The sequence below is a fragment of the Hylobates moloch genome, unplaced genomic scaffold (assembly GCF_009828535.3).
Source record: "Hylobates moloch isolate HMO894 unplaced genomic scaffold, HMol_V3 SCAFFOLD_2, whole genome shotgun sequence".
Classification (NCBI taxonomy): Eukaryota; Metazoa; Chordata; class Mammalia; order Primates; family Hylobatidae; genus Hylobates; species Hylobates moloch.
The window spans coordinates 24502517-24525802 of NW_026652277.1; the positions used below are offsets into that span (position 1 = coordinate 24502517).

Below are 23286 nucleotides of genomic sequence, written 5' to 3' on the forward strand. Positions count from 1 at the left end.
TTGACTTTGAAATTTGATCAGAATCCAGAAAATAAATGAAATCGGGATTTTGACTAACAAACAAGCAAGCTACCTAAAAATGAATACTACCGTTTCTAGGTGATTGATGATATGACTTGTAATATGGGAGAATCTGAGTTTTCCTGGACTGTCCTAATGGATACAAGTCAACTTAGCAGAATATTTATCAGCAAAGCTAATAACAAATTCTGGGCCTAATTTGATCTGTGACTTGCTTGAATTGGTTTTGCCTTTGCCCTCCCCCAGACTCAAGAAACCCAGAGAAATCAAGGATGTTCAATATCCAGCATATTACAACCCAGATTAGCAAACCATGTGTTGCACTGTGCCGGGGACCTGGGAGGAGAGAGAGAAAGCAAGAGGCCAAGTAACAGAGAAACCAAAGGCTGTGTGAATGCATGGGTGGAAACAGCTTCACAGAAGAATACTACATGAAATGGACCTTGAACAACAGGAAGAAATTGGAGAGCTGCAGAGGATTAGAAGAGCATTCCAAGGGTAGAGAAGAGCAAGGCCAAGAGTCAGAAATGGGCAGGAAAATTCAAGACTTAAAAACAAATTTAGAAGATATTGAAAGAGGAGGCATAAAATTCTTGGCACTCATCCACAGCCATCAACAGACAAAGGAAAACAGAGTCCCTGTATTGCAAGATGCCCTATAATGGTGTCTCAAACTTCATAAATTCATGAATTTCCTTCAAAAGTCTTGCCATATTGGCCTATAGGCATATTTACTCTAATTTTTTTCTTTAAGTTGACTTCTTTTTCCTTCAGCCTCATTTTAGGAAATAATATCCATGAAATAGCAGGTTTGGTATGCCAGAAATAGTCTTCTAATACATGTTAAATAAATATATAGCCAATAAGATGTTTTTAAAAGTTCATGGTTTACCACCATATCCCATTGTGAGGCATGCTGCTCTTTAGAGATAGTCACTTTAAACTGAGCACCAAGAAAGCTGTATTTGTTCATGTTTATACCACATATGACAACCTAGACCAAACACGGAGTGTGAAATTGGGGATACCAGATGGCATTGTAAAAGTGTGCTGAGGCATAAGTTAACTTACTACAGTAGAATGATAAACTAACATTTTTTGAACAACTGTTGTGTTCAGCCTGTGTACTACTTATATAAAATAGCTTATGAATGGACATGGAGTTTATACAAAATCAAATAACGTAACCAAGCAAGTAAGCTCCTAATGCAAACACCTTCACATTCTAAAACCCTGACAACCTGACATTAAATTAAATATCATTTCAAAGTCATTTTGGCTCAGTTTTGACTTCCAACCTTTGAGGAAGGTTGTTATATCCCACTTAAAAGGATGACTATCTTTTAAGGGGGAAGACCACAATACCACAAGAAACAAGAAAAAAGATACAACCATCAATTATCCTACAACATTTACTAAAGACGGGAGAGGTTTCACAATAGTGTGGCAGCTGGTTGGAGTCACGGTGTGGTTTCTCTTTATCTGTTTATTTGCTCAAGGTACATGCATTTATGTCTCCCACCAGCATAGTTTCCTGGGTGACTAAGGAAGATTTTTAACTAGGATTCTAATTGTGTTAATATACACCTCTCTTCATGGAAAACTAAACGACTCATCTTCCATGGGTCACAGAAAGAAATGAAGGAATTGTTTCTTACTCTCCTAGTTAAATGGCCTATGGCTTTGGGAATTTGAGCAAGGTCTGTTTCTATTCCCCTGTTTACCCCTAAACCATACAAAACCCCTCTTCTTCAAGTAGCCATATGTGTTTGCTGAAGTGGAACAGGGCAGAAAGTACCAGCTGAAGCACGTTCTGGGACACTTGGAGAGGACAACCAAAATGTTTAAATGTTTGGGAAATAAGTTTCATAACAAAAGAAATGGAGGAATTTGGGTATATTGTGCCCTAAGAGAAGAAGGCTGAGGGCAGACATGTGACTATATTCCCAAGGGATGGGGGTAGTTCTTGACAGGCAGAAGATAAGGATCTGCAGGCATATACATGCAAGTGAGGCAATATTGACCTTAACAGATGTGTTACGTGAGCTGTAATTCCCTGTAGGTGAGAGGCAGGACAGCAAACAATTTAGGTACACAGACTCTGGAGCTAAATTGCAGCACTCCTGACTGCATGACTACAGGCTCTCTAAGCCTCAGTTTCCTTGCCTGTAAAATAACAACAATAATAGTGCCTACCTTATTAAGGTTTTTGTGAAAATTAGATTTGTTACCATATGTAAAATGTCTGAACCAGTGCCTGGTGCATAGTAAGTGCTATGTGTTTGTTACTGCTGTTGTTGTTTTGTTAGGGTTACACTAATTATAAGCATTTGCTGTATTTCCATTAAGAATAAGAAGTTTGGGAATTAAAGTGCATGAAATTGAGGTGAGATGTTGCATAGAATGAAATTTCTTACTAAGGGAGACTGGGAGTTTTATCCTTCAGGATTGTTTTGACTTATTTTTATTTGTTTCTCTTGTTTAAGCTGGGCTGCTATGAATGTAGTTCTTTCTAGAAGGTAAGGTGGACACAAGGTGACCCACTGAGTTCTTCACAGCCTGCTCATTTGGTATTAACAATGTGACCACACCAGCCTTGGATAGAAAAGTTTTTCTTAAATGCAACTCACAAGAAACGTCTCCTGTCAAGGTCAATGTTGTTTCACTTGCATGCATATGGCCAACAGATCCTTGCATCTACCAGTCAATAAACATGTGTGATGGCGTCTCTTCCTACATTAGGAGTGGGGGTTGGGAAGTGTCTCTGAATCCAAACTTTACAAAAGATGTGAGCAGGCTCTGTGTGTCTCTGCAGTCCATGTCAGTCAATAAAATTAGTTCCTTACATCTCCCTTTTCTTGAAGGCATTTAATAAGTTACATATTCATTGTTTTAAGAAGCACACTTGAGTAACAATACAGCTTGTGGGCAGAAAAGAAGAACACTCAGGCTGGGTTCTCATGCCATTAAAAAACTTGGTAAGCCACGCGGATCACGAGGTCAGGAGATCGAGACCATCCTGGCTAACACGGTGAAACCCCGTCTCTACTAAAAATACAAAAAAATTAGCCAGGCGAGGTGGCAGACGCCTGTAGTCCCAGCTACTCGGGAGGCTGAAGCAAGAGAATGGCGTGAACCCCAGGTGGCGGAGCCTGCAGTGAGCCGAGATCGCGCCACTGCACTCCAGCCTGGGCGACAGCGAGACTCCGTCTCAAAAACAAACAAACAAACAAAAAAAAACAACTTGGTGATAAGAAGTAACCTCAAACCCTGGTGAAATCTTCTGAATAAAGTAGGAGTCTGCTTGCTGAAAGACTGCAGGATTCGATCTGAGGGGAGCCACTTCCTAGTACACAGATGTGGCTCATTGGGTATTTAAATCCTGTAGAGCCTCAACATTTGCAGATTCAGCTATTCACAGTAGACCACTGGAGAGAAACCTCAACAGTCTGTCCCATGTAATCAATTGTACTTCTACTGCAAGACTGGAGTTCGTGAGAGACCACATAGCTAATGATGGAATACAGTTGACTACCTAGGACAGTTCAACATAGTGCCAAAATTGCGACAACTTATTTATTGTACATATTGGGACAACTTTTGACAGTAAACGGTAATTATTAATAATTACAAGAGGATGACAAGCATAATCTGAGCCTGTTCTGGGCAAACAGAAACATATGGCAAGCCTATCTTTCTTAGTCCATTTTGTGTTGCTATAACAGAATACCACAGACTGGGTAGTTTATAAACAATAGAAGTTTACTCAGCTCACAGTTCTGGAGGCTGAGAAGTTCAAGACGGAGGGGCCACATCCGGTGAGGGCCTTCTTGCTGTGTCATAACATGTGGAAGGCATCACATGACAAGAGAGTGTGCAAGAAAGAGAGGGAAGGGGGCAGAACCTATCCTTTATAAGGATGCCACTCCCGAGATAGTGGCATTAATCCACTCATGAGGGCAGAGCCCTTATTACCTAATCACCCTTAAATGTCCTACCTGTCAATGCTGTTGCACTGGGAATTAAGTTTCCAAAATGTGGGCTTCAAGGGAACATTCAAATCATCGCACTACCCATATCCAACTTTAGGATCCTCCATTAGTGTAAGCCATATCGCTGATTAATTACTTTTTAAAAAATAATTTCTTTATTTAAAATAGCAGTAAAATGAGATATAGATTTTTAATTGTTCGATTAACTTGTGTGAAGGTTTACAGACAAAATGGATAATGGTGGGAAAACCAGGGAGGTATATAAACATTTCCATTTTGGATATTTATCAACATCTTGCCCTAGAACCATCATGAGACTCCGAAGAGTTTACTGAATTGTCACACAGAGAATAAATCTGAAGATTTGTATGTCCTAGTCCTATTTCTATCAAATTGAGCCAGAGCACTTAAATAACAAGAAGACCACCTGAGCTCAACTCCAAACACCAGCACCAGGGTTTGTTATTATTCTGATAACTAAAATAAATGGTCAAGTGGGACACTGGTGATACTGATTTCTTGTAAGGCATTATTTGGTAGCTGAAACTAATTATTTAACTTGGAAAATTTTGGAATCAGGAACATCAAATTTTGGAATTAGCAGCCCTACTAAGGCTCCAGGTAAGAGGAAATAATTAACGTGTGCCATACACTCAGAATTGCCAGGCTCTGGGCTAGACTATATATATGAATGCTCTAATTTAATCTTACCACTCTCTGAAGGAGATACTATCCTCATTTATCAGCTTGAGAAATCAGACAGCTTGTGTAACTTGCTCAAGGAAAGTCATTTATATTTTTCCTAAATGTTTTTACACAATCATGGCAAGAAGCATGCTTAAAGTTGACAGCGGAAAAGCAACTTTCATCTTCTGTTCACCTGGGAAGGTGAAGAGATATTAATTCTTTGCTGCTCCCAAAAAACCACTACTTTTCTATCATGCACTGACAAACTTCTAGAAACTAATTTGGCTAATCGGTGCTTTCCTACAAACTAGCCTGTCTATCTGTTGGCCGTGACTTTGTTGCTCTGTGCAATTCCCAGGAGATCTAGAAGAATTCTGGAGCCTAAGTGACATAAACAGGGCAGTGGTTTGCAAATATTTTACCATCAACAATCAGAAATCCCTGTTTTGGGTAATCTCTTTCCTAGTCTTCAATTAAATATCTGTATTGAAAGAGTCATTAAAATGAAGAGGAACAAATTGGCATTACAGGGTGTAATGGGAAGACACAGTAACTTCAAACTGAAGCCAAGAGGTGACTGAAAAGCATTTTCTTACAAATGCAATGATAAAGAAGTGTAGAGAGCACCAGTGTGTTCAACACTTAGCCACCATCTGCAATATGTGACCTCCCGTTGAACTCACTTCAGGTTAGAAGGTGAACAGACTGAGGTCTATACTACAGTAATTACCTGTAATTATCATTTTGGAATGTTTTTTACATAAAAGGAAATTGGTTATAGTTATGCTGTAATCATCTACTTATGTACAGTTTTTGTCAATTCTGCCTATGACAGAAGATGGGAGGGTACAGGGAAGAACACTCTCTAGTCAAAGCTTTATATGAAAATGTCATCAGAAGTTGAGCAAATAAAATGACCCAGGATTTTTAATGCATATACAAAACGTTGAAAGCCTGGCACTGGCAGATTTCAAAAGTAAAATAAAAATTTGAGTAACCTAGCAAAGATCACCTAGACCTGTGTATCCAACTGGGAAATGTGTTCAAAGATGAAAAATCATTTTTGGCTGACTTTCTCCAGGACACCTCTTTGCTCTAGAAAACTCCCTTGGTAGAAACAGCCTTTCCACTACTCCCATGCCCCGTGGCAAACTCCTGCTTATAGTTCAAGATGCATCTCAAATGTCACATCTGCTGTGAAGCCTCCCCTGAACCTCAAGGCAAAGATTTGTGATCCCTTCGCAGGCTCCTTTAGCTCCTTGTACAGAAATACCTTTCCCATGGCTCACTGCACGTGGTGTTGGTGCCTGAGAGTGGTCTGCCTCCAGCATGTCAGCCCACTGACCTCCAGGGTTGATTCTAGTGACCTGAAGGATTAGGCACAGGAATTCTTCCTCATTCAATACCCAAGAAAATGATGTGCACACCTGGTGGAAGGCTTCTGTTCAGTACAGGGCAAGGAAGTAGGTCACAAGTGTCTGCTGTTCATGTGTGTGTTGTCTATTAGATGTGAGTTCCTAGAGCCCAGGTAATTAGGTCTTACTGACTTTTTATAATCTGTGTGTTTGTAATATAGGGTATACATGCCTTATACATAAATGTATGCTCATACAATAAACTGCAAAGTAAATCATGTAATCTTTCTCCGTTTCTAGAAATGCCATTTTCCCGATTTTTATTTGCTAGGCTTTCTCTCAATTTGAAAACACTTTTTTGACTGTAACTGAGGTAGCCTCAAATTTGCAAAGGAATTCAAACTTCTATCTCCATCCCTGAGATCCAGATACATATATGCAACTTCTGACCTGACTCTCTACTTATAAATCTAATAGGCATCTCAAGTTTATCATGGCCATAAAAGAACCATGGAGTTTACCCTCACCCCATCCCTGAAAGTGATCTTCCCCCACTCTTCCCATCTCAGTAGCTTCAGTCTCAAATCTAACCACTGCTATCACCTTGGTCCCAGCCATCAACATCTCACCTGAATGACTTCCATCTAGCCTCCTCGTTGCCATTGTTGTTTCCTTACACACAGGAATAGCTTTAGTGTTCTTCTTAAATTATTAATGTCATGCTATTCTTGAACTCAAAAGTCTCCAATGTTTTTTTAAGATAAATCATGCGTCACTTAACAACAGGTACATTCTGAAAAATTTGTCCTTGGATGATTTCGTTGTGCAAACATCACAGTGAGTACTTTACACAAACCTAGATGGTATAGCCTAATACTTACCTAGGCTATATGGTACAGCCTATTGCTCCCAGGCTACAAACCTGTACAGCACATTACTGTACTGAATACTGTAGGCAATTGTAACACAATGGCAAGTATTTGTATGTCTAAACATATAAAAGATGTAATAAAAATATGATATAAAAATAAAAAATGATACACCTGTCTAGGGCACGCACCATGAATGGAGCTTGCAGGACTAGAAGATGTTCTGGGTGAGTCAGTGAGTGAGTGGTGAGTGAATGTGAAGGCCTAGGACATTGCTATACATTACTATAGATTTTATAAACACAGCATACTTAGGCTACACTTAATTTACACAAAAATTTTCTTTCTTCAATAATAAATTAGGCTGGGCATGGTGGCTCATGCCATGGCTCATGGAATTTTAATCCCAGCACTTTGGGAGGCTGAGGCAGGTGGATCACCTGAGGTCAGAAGTTCAAGACCAGCCTGGGCAACATGGTGAAACCTCATGTCTACTAAAAATACAAAAATTAGCTTGGCACAGTGGCGCGTGCCTGTAATTCCAGCTACTCAGGAGGCTGAGGCAGGAGAATCACTTGAGCCCAGGAGGCAGAGGTTGCAGTGAGCCAAGAATGCACCATTGCACTCCAGCCTGGGTGACAGAGTGAGACTCCATCTCAAAATCATCATCATAATAATAAATTAACTTTAGCTTACTACAACTTTTTTACTTGATAAACTTTTTAATATTTTTAAGCTTTTTGACTCTTGTTACACTTAGCTTAAAACACAGATGGTACAGCTGAACAAAATGTTGTCTTTATATCCTTATTCTAAAAGTTTTTTCTAATTTTAAAAATGTTTTATTTTTTACTTTTTAAAAATTTTTGTTAAAAACTAAGACACAAACACACACATTAGCCTAGGGAAACACAGGGTCAGGATCATAAAGACATCACTAGGTGACAGGAATTTTCAGCTCCATTATAATCTTATTGGGACCAGTGTTGTGCATGAAGTCTGTCATTGACCAAAACATTGCTATGCACCCCATGACTATACTGAGGACAACATCCAAACTCCTTAGGGGCCTCCAATGTTGAATATGGTCTGCGTGCTGACAACCTCTCTGAGTTCATTTCCTACCTCTCTCCACAATATACATCGGGCCCACATGCCTTCTTTCTATTCCAGGAAACTGCCAGGCTTTTCTCCTCTTAGGACATTGCATTTGGTCTTTCCTGCCTGGAATGCACCGCCAGTTCTTCTCCTGGCTGTCTCCATCTGGTCATTCCAGTTTCAGCCTGAGCATTGATTCTTAGAGAAACCCTCCTCAACCAACCCTCTACAACAGATCTCCATGTGCTTTCCAGAGAACCCCCTATTTTGTTTGCTTTGAAAATTACTTTGTTCATTGTCTTATTACCTACACTAGGATACAGACTCCATGACAGCAGGGACCTTGCCTGTCTCATTCACTACTGAATCCCCAGCTCCTGGAACAGGAGAGGTGTTCACTTGTGGAAAGAAGAGGAAGGAATCCTGAAAACAAAACAAAAACACTGCCATGAGAAATTGAATTGTAATGCAAACGCCAGGAGGCGGCTGTCCTATAGACACATGATGCTCTCCCTGTTGTCAGCTATAGGAGTAAGTGAGAATTACACACAAAGAACAATCTGGTGACAAATGTGCAACAGTTTGCTTTGTGACCTCCCTAACAAGGAAGTTTGTCAGTGTGCTGGCAGAACAGATGTTATCGAAATTGCCTGTACGGCCAACACAGCTATGTTAGACATGTGGCCTGCTCAAAAGATAATGGGCAGGACTCTCACCTCATAGATGAGGTTCTCATAACTGAAAACATGGTAGCAGATCCAAAACATGCTGAACCAAACAAATAGCCCAGCCCTTCAGTACAATGGAAAGAGGCTGAAGAATCAATCAATGTTATAAGTTACAAATCTCAATCCTACCCTGTCTCAAATCTAGATCAGGGTGACTAATTAGCTCCCAATCCTAGTACACTCATGTGATAGGCAAGTTAGTGAACTTCCGTGATCCGCAATTTCCTCCGATATTTAATGTCCCTGTTTTAAGCCCTTTTGTGATCAGCAAGTAACAGTGTGACCATCACCTATCACCTAAGCAGAAATGCTTTATGTCTCAAGAAATATCTCTCTGTGCTGTTTCTTACACAACACAGCATACCTGCTAGTGACAGGGCAGCTATGGGAAGAGAAGGACCTCCGGGTTCTGGGATGAGGTTATTGGAGAAACAGAACAGGGGGCATGCCCCATTTCTTCTGTGGCTATGAGTGAAATAAAAGACATGCAACAGAACTGGGTTTTAAACGAGGCAGTTAGGAATTCAAGCTCTGGAATTTAAAATGCCATATTTTGCCATTTATTGGTTTGTGATATCAGGTGACTAACAACCTCTTTAATTTCAATTTCTGAAAATGAAAAAAAAATATAGCACCTATATTGCAGGCTGCTGGAAGGATTAAATTAGGTAATACATGTGAAGGGGTTTAGCATAGTTCCCGGCATATGGTAAGTGTGTCAACAAATAGTAGCTTTTACTTTGGCAGTGTAGAGAATTTGAGTTTTTAGATGCTATTTACTGATAAATACTGGTTAAAATGCATCTTTAATTACACTTATTGTTTGACGGCTTTGTTGGAAGGGTTTGGGCAAGGAAGGTGGCAGGCCCTTCCTGCCATGTATTTCCAATGCTCCTGCAAGGGCTACAGAATCCACAGAATGTGCCAGCAGAGGCATTAGTCCACAGAACTGATTATGTGGGAGTCTAATACACAGGTGCCCTGGCATGGATACTGTATGAAAAAATGATAGAAATGCTCACTTTATAGGATAATTATGAGAAGCAAGTGAGATAAATTATGTAAAAGTACCTGGAGTCTAAGAAGTAATTTTTTTTCTCTTTCCTTGGCATGGTTTGGAAAATGCTTAAAGTCTTTACGTAGTAATTTACAATAATTTTTTTTTACCTGAAATCTAAAAGGAGATTGTTTCTTTCCATGATAAATTCCTGGAATGCTATGTGTTTATTAAACATTTTTTTCTAGTAATCTCCCTTTCCCTTCTCACCCTTTGATCCTTTCCCTTGCAGTCCTTCCATTTTTCACATTCCATTAATTTACATTTTGTTGCAGAATCCGGTACAAGAGCTTTATTGTGGCACCAATCATAGAAAGACTTTTTCAAATGGTCAGTTTCTGTAGAAAAGAGAAGAATCTTGGCAGGATGCATCCTGCCACACACTGATAGATGTTCTTTCTCTGAATTAAAAAAAAAAAAAATGGCTCTTTTGGTATTCTATGCAAATGATCTTTGACTGTAAGTTAGAAACACATTCAGCTGCCTCCTCAAGCAAAGATGTCTTTTCAATGTCAGAATTCTTAAAAGTCCTTGAATAAAAATTCACTTCCCTCTAGAGTTGTATTTGATGTATTTTTAATATTGCTATTTTTCTTTCATTGTTGCATAGAGATGCATTCCAATTTTGTTTGTTTGTAGTTTATAATAAAAAGGAACCAAGGGAAAAATTAGTAAGGGTCTATTGAAAGAGTTAAATCATTTCCCTACAGCTTCCCTAAGCGGAACTGATAGTCTTAGTCTGACTTAGGGAGCTGGAATAGAAAGGCTGCCAACATCTGTTTTGGTCAGAGTCAGATAAAAGAGACTAATTCATAGCGGGAATAACCCATGTTTGGCATTCTGTATTCCATTACCCTTTTCACAAAAAAACATGCATGATATAGATACACAGATATATTTCTACCTAAACCTTTCCACAGTGGAAGTAAAAGAAAGGTGAAAGGCTCAATAGAGTTGTTACTGATTTATTTACCTAGAATAAAGACAGGAGGCATAGCACATCAACATTACCACCACTATGTTGTAGGGGCTAGGTCTCAGCTATGTGACGAAACTGATTTTGAAATTTTTAAAAATGGAAGTGAGAATAACTCCTCAAATACTGATAGAAACATGGGTTAGGACTGACATAAACAGCTGAAACGCCAGAATAATGCAAAACCCTAGTTTTATCCATTGGTTTCAACTTTCTCTCTATTAAAAGTAATTCAAGAACTGCTAATATGTAACCAAATGAACTAGTTCGAGACCATCTTCTCTCATTATTGGTAAAGATGCTAACAGGTAGGCAAGAGAAGTAGTAAACGATCTGAATAAAGTGAGTAAGCCAAAGAGAAATAATCAGCTCATGGCTATATCAAGAGCTCAACACCAGAGACAATGTTTTGCATTTGGCAAGGGTGCAGCAGTGGAGGTGAGTGAAGAGATGGTTGGTTTCGTTGATTGGTTGGTTGATTGGTTGGTTGTATGGGAATGAATACTATCAGTTCCATTTCTTACCCAAGGATACACAAAAAGCCTCCAACACCAGGGTCATCAAGAAACTTGATTAGCTCTGAATTCCTTAATACAAACAGCTCAGGCTTAACATTTATTTTATTTTTTGAAATCTTTGCATGATTGAAATAGTGTTGTGATAGGAAGAGGGTTTTATGATATCCTGTTGACTAGGAGCAGGAAAGTCTTGAGTCAAAACAGCCCAGCGGATGAACTACGTGCCACAGTTTTGATACCTAGAATCTATGATTCCCATTAGAAGACAGGCTCCACCTCAGGCACTCCCCAAGTGGATGCGACTGGTGTTCTTGTTCGAGTTTGAATTCTGTTCTCCTACTTAAAAATTAAGCACAAGCTCTGGATGACTAACCCTGCTCTTTTGCTCTTCTATCTCTTTCCTTCTTGGTCATCTTTCTCACACTCCCTTTCTCTTCCATTGCCTTGGAAATTGGTCTTGGTCGTTTCAGGGAATATGTCTTGTACCTGAACACTGGAATGCAAGCTCCTTGGAAGCTGAGACTGCATAATGAGGACCCATAGATGGTGCTCTAAAAAGCACTTTTAATTAAAGAGTAAAACCATGACCACCCCAAAATCCAGTACTGAGGAATTAGCTGCATCCGAGGAAAAGCAGCTCCTGCCACAGGGTGGGCCAGGCTGAAAACATTTGCTTATGAGCAACTGTCTTGTTAAATAACAACTGTAGTCTTTGATACCCAGAACACAGTACAAATGTTTTATGTTTCTGGATTCTTTAAACATCTTAGCACTTTAACCAGAACCCACCAAAATGGAACACTACCACCACCACCCCCTAAAAACTATTTGAAACTTTTTTGACATTCCACTTTTATGAGAGAGATTTAAACTTTAAGTGATTCATGGAGACCACAGACATAATTAATAAAATATATTATTTAATTAATAAAAATGTCCATGCATGAAGTAAAAATACAATTAATAAAACGGTTTTCTAAGATAGTATATGTTCAAGCCAATCTCTTAAATCTTCTACAGGCAAAGCAAATGATGCTGAATGCATAATAATCATTCATATTCCAAATCTCAATTCTGCAGCAGAACAGAGCCATTATAATAGGAGAAATGCTGTTCTGGTCTCTGTTTTTACCAAAGCAACAAAAACTGCTACTGCCCTTCAAAAAGATTTTCAACAGGAGAGAATATTCTCTTTTTTTTAATTTGCATTCCAGATAACTGAATTTCTTTTTTCATCTGCCAAAGAATGTCGGTGCTCTGATCCTTCTAAGAAATCTGGGAGTAGTAGCCTGGAATCATTTATGATTTATGCCTACTGCCATAAAGGATTTGAGACCTGGGATTCAAATAATTGATATGACCAACATGCTAGACTCTGCCCTTGACTTTCTCACCAAAGACGTGTGTGTCATTTACCCTGTGAAACAAAAGACGAAGTGTCGTAGAATGACAGTTATAAGGAAACTTTACTACTGGAAATTGTAGATAATTTTAAATAAAACTTAGTTCCAAGGAAATAAAATAACCTGTACAAAGCCAAAGGGCTCATTAGTAACAGAAATGAGAGTAGAACCAAGTCCCCTGAGTTCAAATCTTTCCCCACTGGTCCACACGGTCCTCCCTCTGTGCAGGAGTCATTAGAAGGATACTGCTAGGAGGGTGAGAACATTTTCTAAAGTCTCCGAATGCTTGAACATGCCCAGAAAGTACAAAATAGTAAGTTTAATTTTCTTTCAAATATGGTATTCTATCTGATACTTAGACTAACTCAAGAGGCACCCCAAATGAGTCACAAGCAAGCCACCGTGTGGCCACCACCATGTTCCTCTTTTCCCTGTTATTGTCCCTGGCAAAGCCACTGGTTAAATGATATCCAAAGAGCCCCTGCCTTTTGGTAGACACTATTAGGCTACCAGCCTGCCCTCTCTTGATGGTGTGGGGATGTGGGCACTGGGAGGTACAGTCTGACTCACAGGCTATGAGCCAAAGCTGGTGGCATTAATAGATCTCAGACCATTAAGCTTGGGTGGAGTTGCATTAAAGAGAAGGAGGTGTAACACATTGTCAAACTAAAGCATGAATTAGGAGATGGAATATGGCTCCATGGGCTCAGAGTACTAGAACAAAAAATGCCATGGGAAGGCAGCCTGGGTAAATAACTGAAAAATTTTTTCACATGTATTTTTCTGATGAATAGGATCCATATTTAGGGCCTGGGGAGGCATGAACAGAAAGACTTCCTGTTGCCTCTTCTCTTCTGGCAAAGCTGTAGTTCCTTTTGTGGGGAATCCCAAGAGTCATCTTAAGCAGGCTAAGCATGTTTCTCCCTCACTTGTGCCATTGCTTCTCCAGTATCTAATACAGGAAGGACTTTGGCTCTGGGAAAACAAAGGCAAATTCCAAGCAGGAGGAAGAAACTCAGATTTATTTATGGGCAGTGATGTGCTAGTAAAAGTCTAACAATCAACTCTCCAGGAAAGAGATGTATCCATAAATATGTGCATTGATTTACTATCAATGTTACTAACATAAAGGATATAAGGATATAATTTGGCCGGGCGCGGTGGCTCACGCCTGTAATCCCAGCACTTTGGGAGGCAGAGGCGGGCGGATCACGAGGTCAGGAGATTGAGACCATCCTGGCTAACACGGTGAAACCCCGTCTCTACTTAAAATACAAAAAATTAGCCGGGCGAGGTGGTAGGCACCTGCAGTCCCAGCTACGCGGGAGGCTGAGGCAGGAGAATGGCGTGAACTCCGGGGGGTGGAGCCTGCAATGAGCCGAGATTGCGTCACTGCATTCCAGCCTGGGCGACAGCGAGACTCCGTCTCAAAACAAACAAACAAACAAACAAACAAAAAGGATATAATTTATAAGTATAATAAAATATACAAAACTCTATATTGTAAATTCTATGTAGTAAGTTGATTTCTCACAGGATGCTGTCCTTGATTTTTATCTAACTCGTGTCCTTAGCCAACCTATATAGAATGGCAGTTAACAAGTATAATTCCTACATAAATTGTTGTTTAGTATTTTCACTTATATTAAGGAATAATAAACAACAAAGACTTATGTCAGTACAACATTTGTTCATTGATGACATGGGCAACTTCTTTGCTGAATTAGATACTATTTTAATAGTTGTTAAATACTGGAAGAATCTTTTCTCAATTTTTAGGCTATTCATATGTAATAACTGCAGCCATAACACGTTTAAATTTAGTATGCATTATTAACATTTCCTCCACTTTCTTGTCTGGATCATCAATGAAATGATAAGTCAACGCCCTGATTTGTAGTCAGTTTCTGTGATGCAACTACTCCCAACATGTTGACTTCAAACTACCCATGTGATGTCACTGAACATGGAGATGTAATGAGATACACGGTGGCCCACCATTATACAGTATATCCATCAAATAGGTACAAGAGATGTAACTAACCTCAAGAACATAGATCATAATAAAATGTAGCAAAATAATTAGGAAATGATGATGAGTTTGGGACATTTCTTACCCTTGTTTTTAAGATAACTTATATAATTGAAAGTTTATGTAATTTAATTTTTAATAGCAGCTGTGTTTGACAACTGGCTCACAAAATGCCTGAAAACTTAACAATCAGCTCTCATAGGCTAGAGTGAGCTGGCTCCAGCACTCCATGAGGGGGGAAAGGACATCTTTTGAAAATGAAGTATCAGGAAAAGGATGACTATTTATAAGATATATATTCAAATTAAGTTATAAAGCTTTGTAAAACCATTTGTTTCAAAAATGAATTTCCAAAATCTTGTCCAGTCAGTAGATTTGGCATTTCTGTCCAAGTGTGTGCAGGGTTAGAGTTTCTCCACTTTCCCCACAGCCTTTGACCACCCCCTCCAGCTCTCCTGCAGCCGCCCACTGCACAGAGGGATGCATTTAACACACCTCATGAGAGCTTCACCTTGTCCTGTCCAAAATAACTCGTTCTGGAGCCAATTTTTTAGTGTAATTTATTCCAGACCTTTGATGGGGAAACTTGTACTCCTGAAGCTGTTCAGATGTGCAGCCAGCAGGGAGCTCCTGAGCCACATTGGCTTCTCCAGCCACAGATGTTGTGGCCAAGCCTGACACCCAGGGACACCACGTGGATTTATAACATTCCTTGAGGGAGAGTGGACCCATATCCTGTAAATGAATGCATTATGCTTATCCGCGTTCTTGTTTTTCATCTGTGACAGGTATTTTATGGATTGGAGGTTTCATTTAAACGTTGCATAATCCTCCTTTAACAAACAATGTGTATACTCAATATAATTGAAGAAAGACTGCCTTTGTTTCAACATAACTGATTCAAAAATAAAAGGACTCATGACTAGAAATTGATCTTCAAAGATATCAGTTACATTGGAAGGTATGATCACATGTGTATCACAGTTTAATCTTAATGAAAGAAGAATAAACAACCTAAGAATTTATGCCTTTTTATATGGTTACCATGAACTCCTCAGACATAAGACGCTAGAGAATGTACATTTGGTCAAATTACTAATTTGAGTTGGTTCAAAGCAAAGCCAGGATGTATCAATAAAAAATGTTAAGTTATAAAACACTTTTAAAAGAAATTAAGTTGCATTACCTTGCAGAACAAGATATAGTTGAAATTGCTACCCACATTATCAAGTAGAGCTCTTGCTTAGGCAGCTTGAATGCGTGGGAGATTATGTGAAAAAGGGAATCTGTGACTATGTCTTAAAGAGCTTGTACCTGTAGCACTTAGCACAACGCCTGACATGTAGTAAACAGTCAAAAGGAGTTACTGGAATAAAATTAATTAATAAATGTCTTAATGATTCAAGAAAATTTACTCTCATTATTTTAAAAGCTTCTTCTGTTCTATAGACTAAACATAATTAGTAATGCCATCTATGACAGTAATTTCTTTAAATAAATATTTTCTCTATTAATACCATTAAAATTTAGGCCTTCACCTAAATTATCACACTTTGAATTATGGGAGTCAATAATTAAGAAATTATAGTACTCTTCTGTTGTTTTTTCCTGCCCAGGGTCCATTTCCCTTTCCACCACTAGCAGCACTCTTATTTTCCCTTGGGAAACCGTGTCTCCACTTCTTGCAGTCCATGAAAATACTTTGAAGCTGACTGCAACCCCTGTCCAGAGTGGGCATATGATCTAGGCCTGGCCAGCAGGGCTGTCCACAGTGACTGATTTGGGGATGAGCATATGACCTATTATGAGTCAATAAAATAAACTCCCAAGAACTTTGCTGGAACTCTTATGAGAGATGCCCTCTTTCGGCTAGTATGCTAATCTGGTAAGATGTAGGCCTGGTGTTGATGGCTGTCACATTTAAGCTTAGGAAAAAAGCAGGACCAGGACTGAGGCCAGTGCAGGAGAATGCAGAGCTGAGAGATAAGGAAAGACAGACTCCAGATGGATGACATTATCTGCATATCTTCACAGTGACAAAAAGCTGCTCTACCCTTGGAGTTTTCCATTGCAGAAGCATGTAATTTAGCGGGATTTCTGTCATTAATAACCAAATGAGTCTATTCCATAAGTTTGTTCTATGCATATTTTCATAGCATAATCTCTTTGGTTATATTTTAAGTCCCAATAAAAGTACGTAGGTTTCTTCTGCTGACAAAACACAAAAGTTTAAATTCTGCTAACCATTCCAAACATTTAAATTACAGACTTCAGTAATTGAGAACTTACTGTATAATTTAAGCCAAGAACTGACTTTTTAATTCTTCTTTTCTAGGAAAAAAGAATATTTATGTGTATTTTGATCGCTTACAGAAGCTAAGACAGTACCTTGCTTTCAGAAAACAACTCAAATGTTGAGACACTATGATTCGGAAAGTCCTTTCCTATACAGGACCTTGGGTGCCGGCTTAATCATACCCATCACTGCCAAGGGATAAGGGATCCAAGGTACCCAGAAGTAAGTAAGCCATTAGGGTGACAAGAAGTACACAAAATGAGAAACAGCACGCTCTTCTTCTAGAATGCATGAAATGCCTCACAAAACTCTTGTCTTCAGAGGGGAACTAGGAACTTTAAAGATTCCGAAACAATTTTTTACCATCCCAAATATGGTCTTATGAAATCAAAACATTGTAGAAGGAGCTCTGATCTTGGTGTGATGCCCACTTCTGATCTTACCGTCTCTGTGACCCAATGTGTTATTGTTGGTCTCTCCATCTAGAAAATGAGGACCATACTTTCTTCCTCATGAGAATCAATGGAGACAGTCAATTTTAACTACACTAGAGCTTATAAATGTGCATCAACTATATTTTCATCAATGTATTATTAATATTGTTATGCCTATTGACAGAATTCACATACTTGAAAGAAGCTCTGGTAAGGTGAGTAGTTAGTATACAGGAGATTTTATCCATGCATCTCCTGTTTATGTACCTGAGATAGACTTATACCAGGCTAAGTACCCTGTAATAAGAGGATAAATAGCATGGGTGCTCCTCTGCTTTTGAACTGTGCTTAACTTTGGCTTGGCATAGTTAACCTTGCTTTTCTGTAAAGGCAGGATGCTAAGCACTATTAGTTACAAAGGTGTGTGTAGGACAGTCTTTAATTTCTAGGAACACACAGGCCGGCTGTGGAGCAGATGTATCTCATACGAAGCACAGCATGAGTGCTAGCCCTGATGGGCATGCAGAGGACTATCTCGGTGGCACATAAAAAGTGGTTCAATCTAGTTAGCCTTCATCAAAAAGGGCATTTCAGCAGAATTTCAAGAATAGCACGGTTTTTAACAGGTGCTATGAAAGAGGCCTCACAAGGGAAAGGAAAAATATATGGCAAGGTACTGAGCTGTGAACATGCATAACAGAATCACAAAAAGGCAGAGGTGGAGAATAAACTATGAATGAAGGTTTTGTCAGATTGGGGAGGGCTTTGAACGCCTAGCTAAGAAGTTGGACTTCATTCCATAGGCAATGAGGAGTTATTACAGGTTTTTAAATAAATGAGCTATAAAAACCAAGATAAAATTTAGGAAGAAAACTCAAGTATCAGTGTGAAGAATTTCTTGAATAAGAGAAAGTATGTTGGCAGAGAAAAGAAGGAGGGAGCTGCTATGATTTATCTGGGCAAGGAAATGTTAGAACCTGAATTATGGAAGAGCCAGTGAGTGTGAAAATGAAGGAAGATATTTTAGAAACTTCTGCATATAGAATACAAATATAGCTTGATAAGTAATTAGATACGGGAAATAAAGAGAGGCACCAATATTTTTTGATAGAGTGACTGGGAAATTGGCAATAGCATTATTGAAGTAGAAAATTCAAGTAGAAGTACATGTTTGGAAATGAAGGCACATTTTTTACTTTTTGAGTTTGAGGTGCAGTGACAGTGTGAGAGATGTTAGAAGGCAACTGGAAATAAAGACGTCAAGTCAGAAAGAAGGTTAGAGCTGGAGATTTAGAAATCATTAGATTTCCCAGGGAGAAAACGTAGATGGGTATATAAAATTATGTGAGAAAAGATCCAAAAGTAATTCAAAAAGTACAGTTCAAAACCAAAAGAATCCAGAGTCATTGAAGCGAAAGAACGAAGGACTTTAAGAAGAAAGGTGTGGTCCCCACCTAACAGGCTGCAGAAAGAGCAAGAAAGAAGGAAGATGAAGAGCATTTGCCCACTAAAAGCTCAATCTGCCGATTTGACTTTAACCAAAAGCTTGCAACTGTTAAAAAATCGCATTGCATACATAGACACTTTTGAGAGTCCCCCCCGCAGGACTAGGGCCAATTAACACACTAGTTGTAAAACTAGATATTATAGAAATTTGGTACAGTAAGAATTATCATTTATATTTCTTAAATCCCAACTTCTTTCTCTAATATTATTTTTCTAGTTTTTTTCTCCCCAAATTACTCTGTTTCCAACAGAAAAGTAACATTCGGGATTCGGGTGATTTTTTTTGTTTTTTCAGCCTTTCACTTTTAGGTATGTTTCTACTTTTAGAAATATTTTAGTCTGGGTGCAGTGGCTCATGCCTATAATTCCAGCACTTTGGGAGGCCAAAGTAGTTGGATCACTTGAGCTTAGGAGTTTGACACTGGCCTGGGCAACATAAAGAAACCCGTTTCTACAAAAAATTTAAAAATTTGCCAGGTGTGGTGGTGTGCACCTGTGGTACCAGCTACTCAGGGGGCTGAGGTGGGAGAATCGCTTGAGCCTGGGAGGTCGAGGCTGCAGTGAGCTGAGATCATGACACTGCACTCCAGCCTGGGCAACAGAGTTAGACTATGTCTCTCTCTTATCAGATTTTATATATGTGTATATATATATATATATAGAGAGAGAGAGAGAGAGAGAGAGAAAGAGAGAGAGAGGTATATATATTTATATAAATTTTTATTTAAATTTTTATAATATATAATAAATATATTAAATATATATATATATATAGAGAGAGAGAGAGAGAGAAACCTCTTCCTTTCTGAAGAAGAGGTCCCTGGATTCAGGTTTTCAGCTGCCACAAATATATATATATATAAAATAAATATATCTATACTTTGTTTACAGAGTGCTTATCTATAAATTATAATTTTAAATAGCTCTTATTTGAGAAAATTATAATTACTTAATGAGAGAGAATTCAAAATTACTTCAGAAAACAGACAAAAAGGCCTTCGATTTCTCCCTGTTCTGGAAGCTCAGCAATGGGAGGAAATCCATGGAGAGGAAAATGAGAACTCCTTGGTGGATAGATATTTCTTACTTATATAGGAAAATGATGCAGACCACCAAAATGGCTTGGCTGAAAAGATCCTCATGGTGGTCCACACAAGCTTTCTGTAGAAGTAAGAGGATGAGGTCCTGATGTCATGAACTGTCCTCTTGGATCCACCAGCACCACAGGTAGTTGTATTGGAGTTAAAGGTGGAGGAACAAGGCCTGGACACTAAGATGAGAATCTGATAAGAGAGAAAGGAAGATGTTTCTCTGATGACAGCTGACCTTCTGCAGAGGACTGTGCTGGACTAGTCTCAGCTGGGTACTCTAATGCAAGAAGCTACCAGTGATTTCATAGGCTTGATTTTTGTCCTAGTGACTCTACATTTCCAGAAATGTCAGCCCTCAATCTACCTAGAGCTAACTATTTAGACTTATTTGTTTTGGTTTTGTTCTGTTTTGTTTTTTACTATAAAATCTATTTCACTCTGAAGTATAAGAATTGGTTAAATGGAATTAACTTTTACCAGTCACCCACCTCTGTTCAAGCTGTTCCTGATCACTCATTATTAAGGCTGACATCTTTTAAGGGTGACTTGAGGTCACTAAATGTTTATCTAAGTTTAAACATCTCAAGAATTTTACATTTTCTCTCAAATACTTTAGAAAGTTGCATAGCAAGGTGTTTCCCCTTTCTCACAGCTAACTTCTTTTTTTTTTTCTCTTGCTTTTTTATTATACTTTAAGTTCTAGGGTACATGTGCACAACATGCAGGTTTGTTACATATGTATACATGTGCCATGTTGGTGTGCTGCACCCATTAACTCGTCATTTACATTAGGTGTATCTCCTAATGCTATCCCTCCCTCCTTCCCCCACTCCATGACAGGCCCCAGTGTGTGATGTTCTCCTTCCTCTGTCCATGTGTTCTCATTGTTCAATTCCCACCTGAGTGTGAACATGCAATGTTTGATTTTCTGTCCTTGCGATAGTTTGCTCAGAATGATGGTTTCCAGCTTCATCCATGTCCCTACAAAGGACATGAACTCATCCCTTTTTATGGCTGCATAGTATTCCATGATGTATATGTGCCACATTTTCTGAATCCAGTCTATCATTGATGGGCATTTGGGTTGGTTCCAAGTCTTTGCTATTGTGAGTAGTGCCGCAATAAACATACATGTGCATGTGTCTTTATAGCAGCATGATTTATAAACCTTTGGGTATATACCCAGTAATGGGATGGCTGGGCCAAATGGTATTTCTAGTTCTAGATCCTTGAGGAATCGCCACACTGTCTTCCACAGTGGTTGAACTAGTTTACAGTCCCACCAACAGTATAAAAGTTTTCCTGTTTCTCCATATCCTCTCCAGCACCTGTTGTTTCCTGACTTTTTAATGATCACCATTCTAACTGGTGTCTCACAGCTAACTTCTAATTGAGTGAAAACTTTTGCTCCAAAAAAATTACCCAAAATCTAAGGATTGCTGCCCATGCCACCATTTCCAAAAGAAATCTGCAGTAATGAGGTCCCTGGATTCAGGTTTTCGGCTGCCACAATCTCATACAGCTTTTGTAGGAGAAGCCTGAACAAATCTAAAGCAGTTCACAGCCTCTTTGTGGCTATGATGACCAAATAGAGCTGCTTCTGGTTGCCAGTGTCCTAGGAGTTACAACAAACAAGTAGGACACTCCACACAATTCAACCTGGCTCCCAAACTGCTCCCAGTAAATAGGAAAGTGCATCACTTAAGCTGTTCAATGGCAAAGGAGAGGCACATCCAAGGCGGAGCTATTCAATGCTCTTTCGTTCCTTCCTCCCTCCCTCTTTCCCTCCTTCCTGTCTTCCTTCCTCCCTCTCTCTATGTGTTTGTCTTTCTCTCTCTTCCCCCCTCCTCAACTTTATTAAGGGACAGACATAGAATAAGCTGCCCATATTTAAGTATACAATTTGATGAGCTCTGACATATGTATATAGGTATAAACCCATCATCGCAATCAAGGTAACAGACATTTCCGTCACCCCAAATTGTTTCTTTGTGGCCTTTTGTAATTCATTCCTCCCCCTCCCTCTCTCTGCAGACAACCACTGATCTGCTTTCTGCCACTATAGATTTGTTTATATTTTCTAGAATTTTATATAAATGGAATCATGCAGTATCCACTGCTTTTTGTCTAGCTTCCTTCAGCCTACGGATTTTTAGATTCATCCATGTTATTCTGTGCATCAATACTTCATTCCTTTTATAGTAGTATTCTAGTATCTTGATATACCATAATTGGCTTAACTATTCACCTATTAATGAGCCCAGTTCTACAAATAAAGTTACTATGAACATTTATATACAAGTATTTGTGTGGAAATATGATTTTCTTTCTCTTGGGTAAACACCTGGGAGTAGAATGTCTAGATTATATGGTAGGTAGATGTTTGACATTTTAAGAAATTGCCACATTATGTGTTAGAACTGGTATTATTTCATCCTTAAATGTTTGGTAAGAGTTACAAGTAAAGTCATCTGGGCCTAGGGTTTTCTTTACTAGAGAAATTTCAACTACAAATGTAATATCTTTAAAAATATAGGATTATTTAATGTTGTCCCAAGGCTCATTAATACTGTTTGTTTGGGTTTTTTCTTTTACTTTTTCTTTATTTTGTTTTCCTTATTGTTTTTTCAGTCTTTTTTCTTTCTGTGCTTCATTTGAGATACTTCTATTGCTATGCCTTCAAAATCACTAACCTTTTCTTCTGCAGTGTCTAATCTCCTATTCATCCCATCTGGTATATTTTTCACCTGAAGCATTGATTTTTCATTTCTAGAAGTATGATTTTGGTCTTTTTAAATATCTTTCATGTATTTCCTTATCATGCTCATGCTTTCCTATTTTTTTTGAACATAAGAAGTGTATTTATAATAGCTCTTTTAACATCCTTATCTACTACATTTATGATTCATGTCATTTCTGTGTCTGTTTCTGTTGACTGATTCTTCTCCTCACTATATTATGTATTTTCCTACTTCTTTGCTTGCCTGGTAATATTTTATTAGATGCCAGACATTGTGAATTTTGGGTTGTGGGGTAATACATTTCTTTTGTTATTATGTTTAAGTATTCTTGAACATTCTTCTGAGACAGATACGTTACTTAGAAACAGGTTTGTTAGGCAGATCTAGAACAGCATTTAGTGTAGAGCTTGACTGCACTACTAAGGAAATGCCTTTGTGAGATCTCTACTCAATGCCCTATGTGTTAAGAGGTCTTTCCACTT

The 23286-nt window shown here is 38.7% G+C and overlaps 1 protein-coding gene across 6 annotated transcripts in view; it reads right to left on the reverse strand.

Moving 5' to 3' along the window:
• Nucleotides 1-23286, reverse strand: part of LOC116479343 (uncharacterized) — a 168082-nt gene that overhangs the window by 63863 nt on the left and 80933 nt on the right. Inside the window, exon 1 of one of the 6 annotated variants that reach the window (XR_009211307.1) lies at nucleotides 8330-8401. The exons of the other annotated variants lie outside the window; for them this stretch is intronic. The gene's annotated coding sequence lies outside the window, so the exon portion shown is untranslated. Of the gene's footprint in view, nucleotides 1-8329; nucleotides 8402-23286 lie in introns of those variants that run through there. 6 annotated transcript variants of the gene reach the window in all.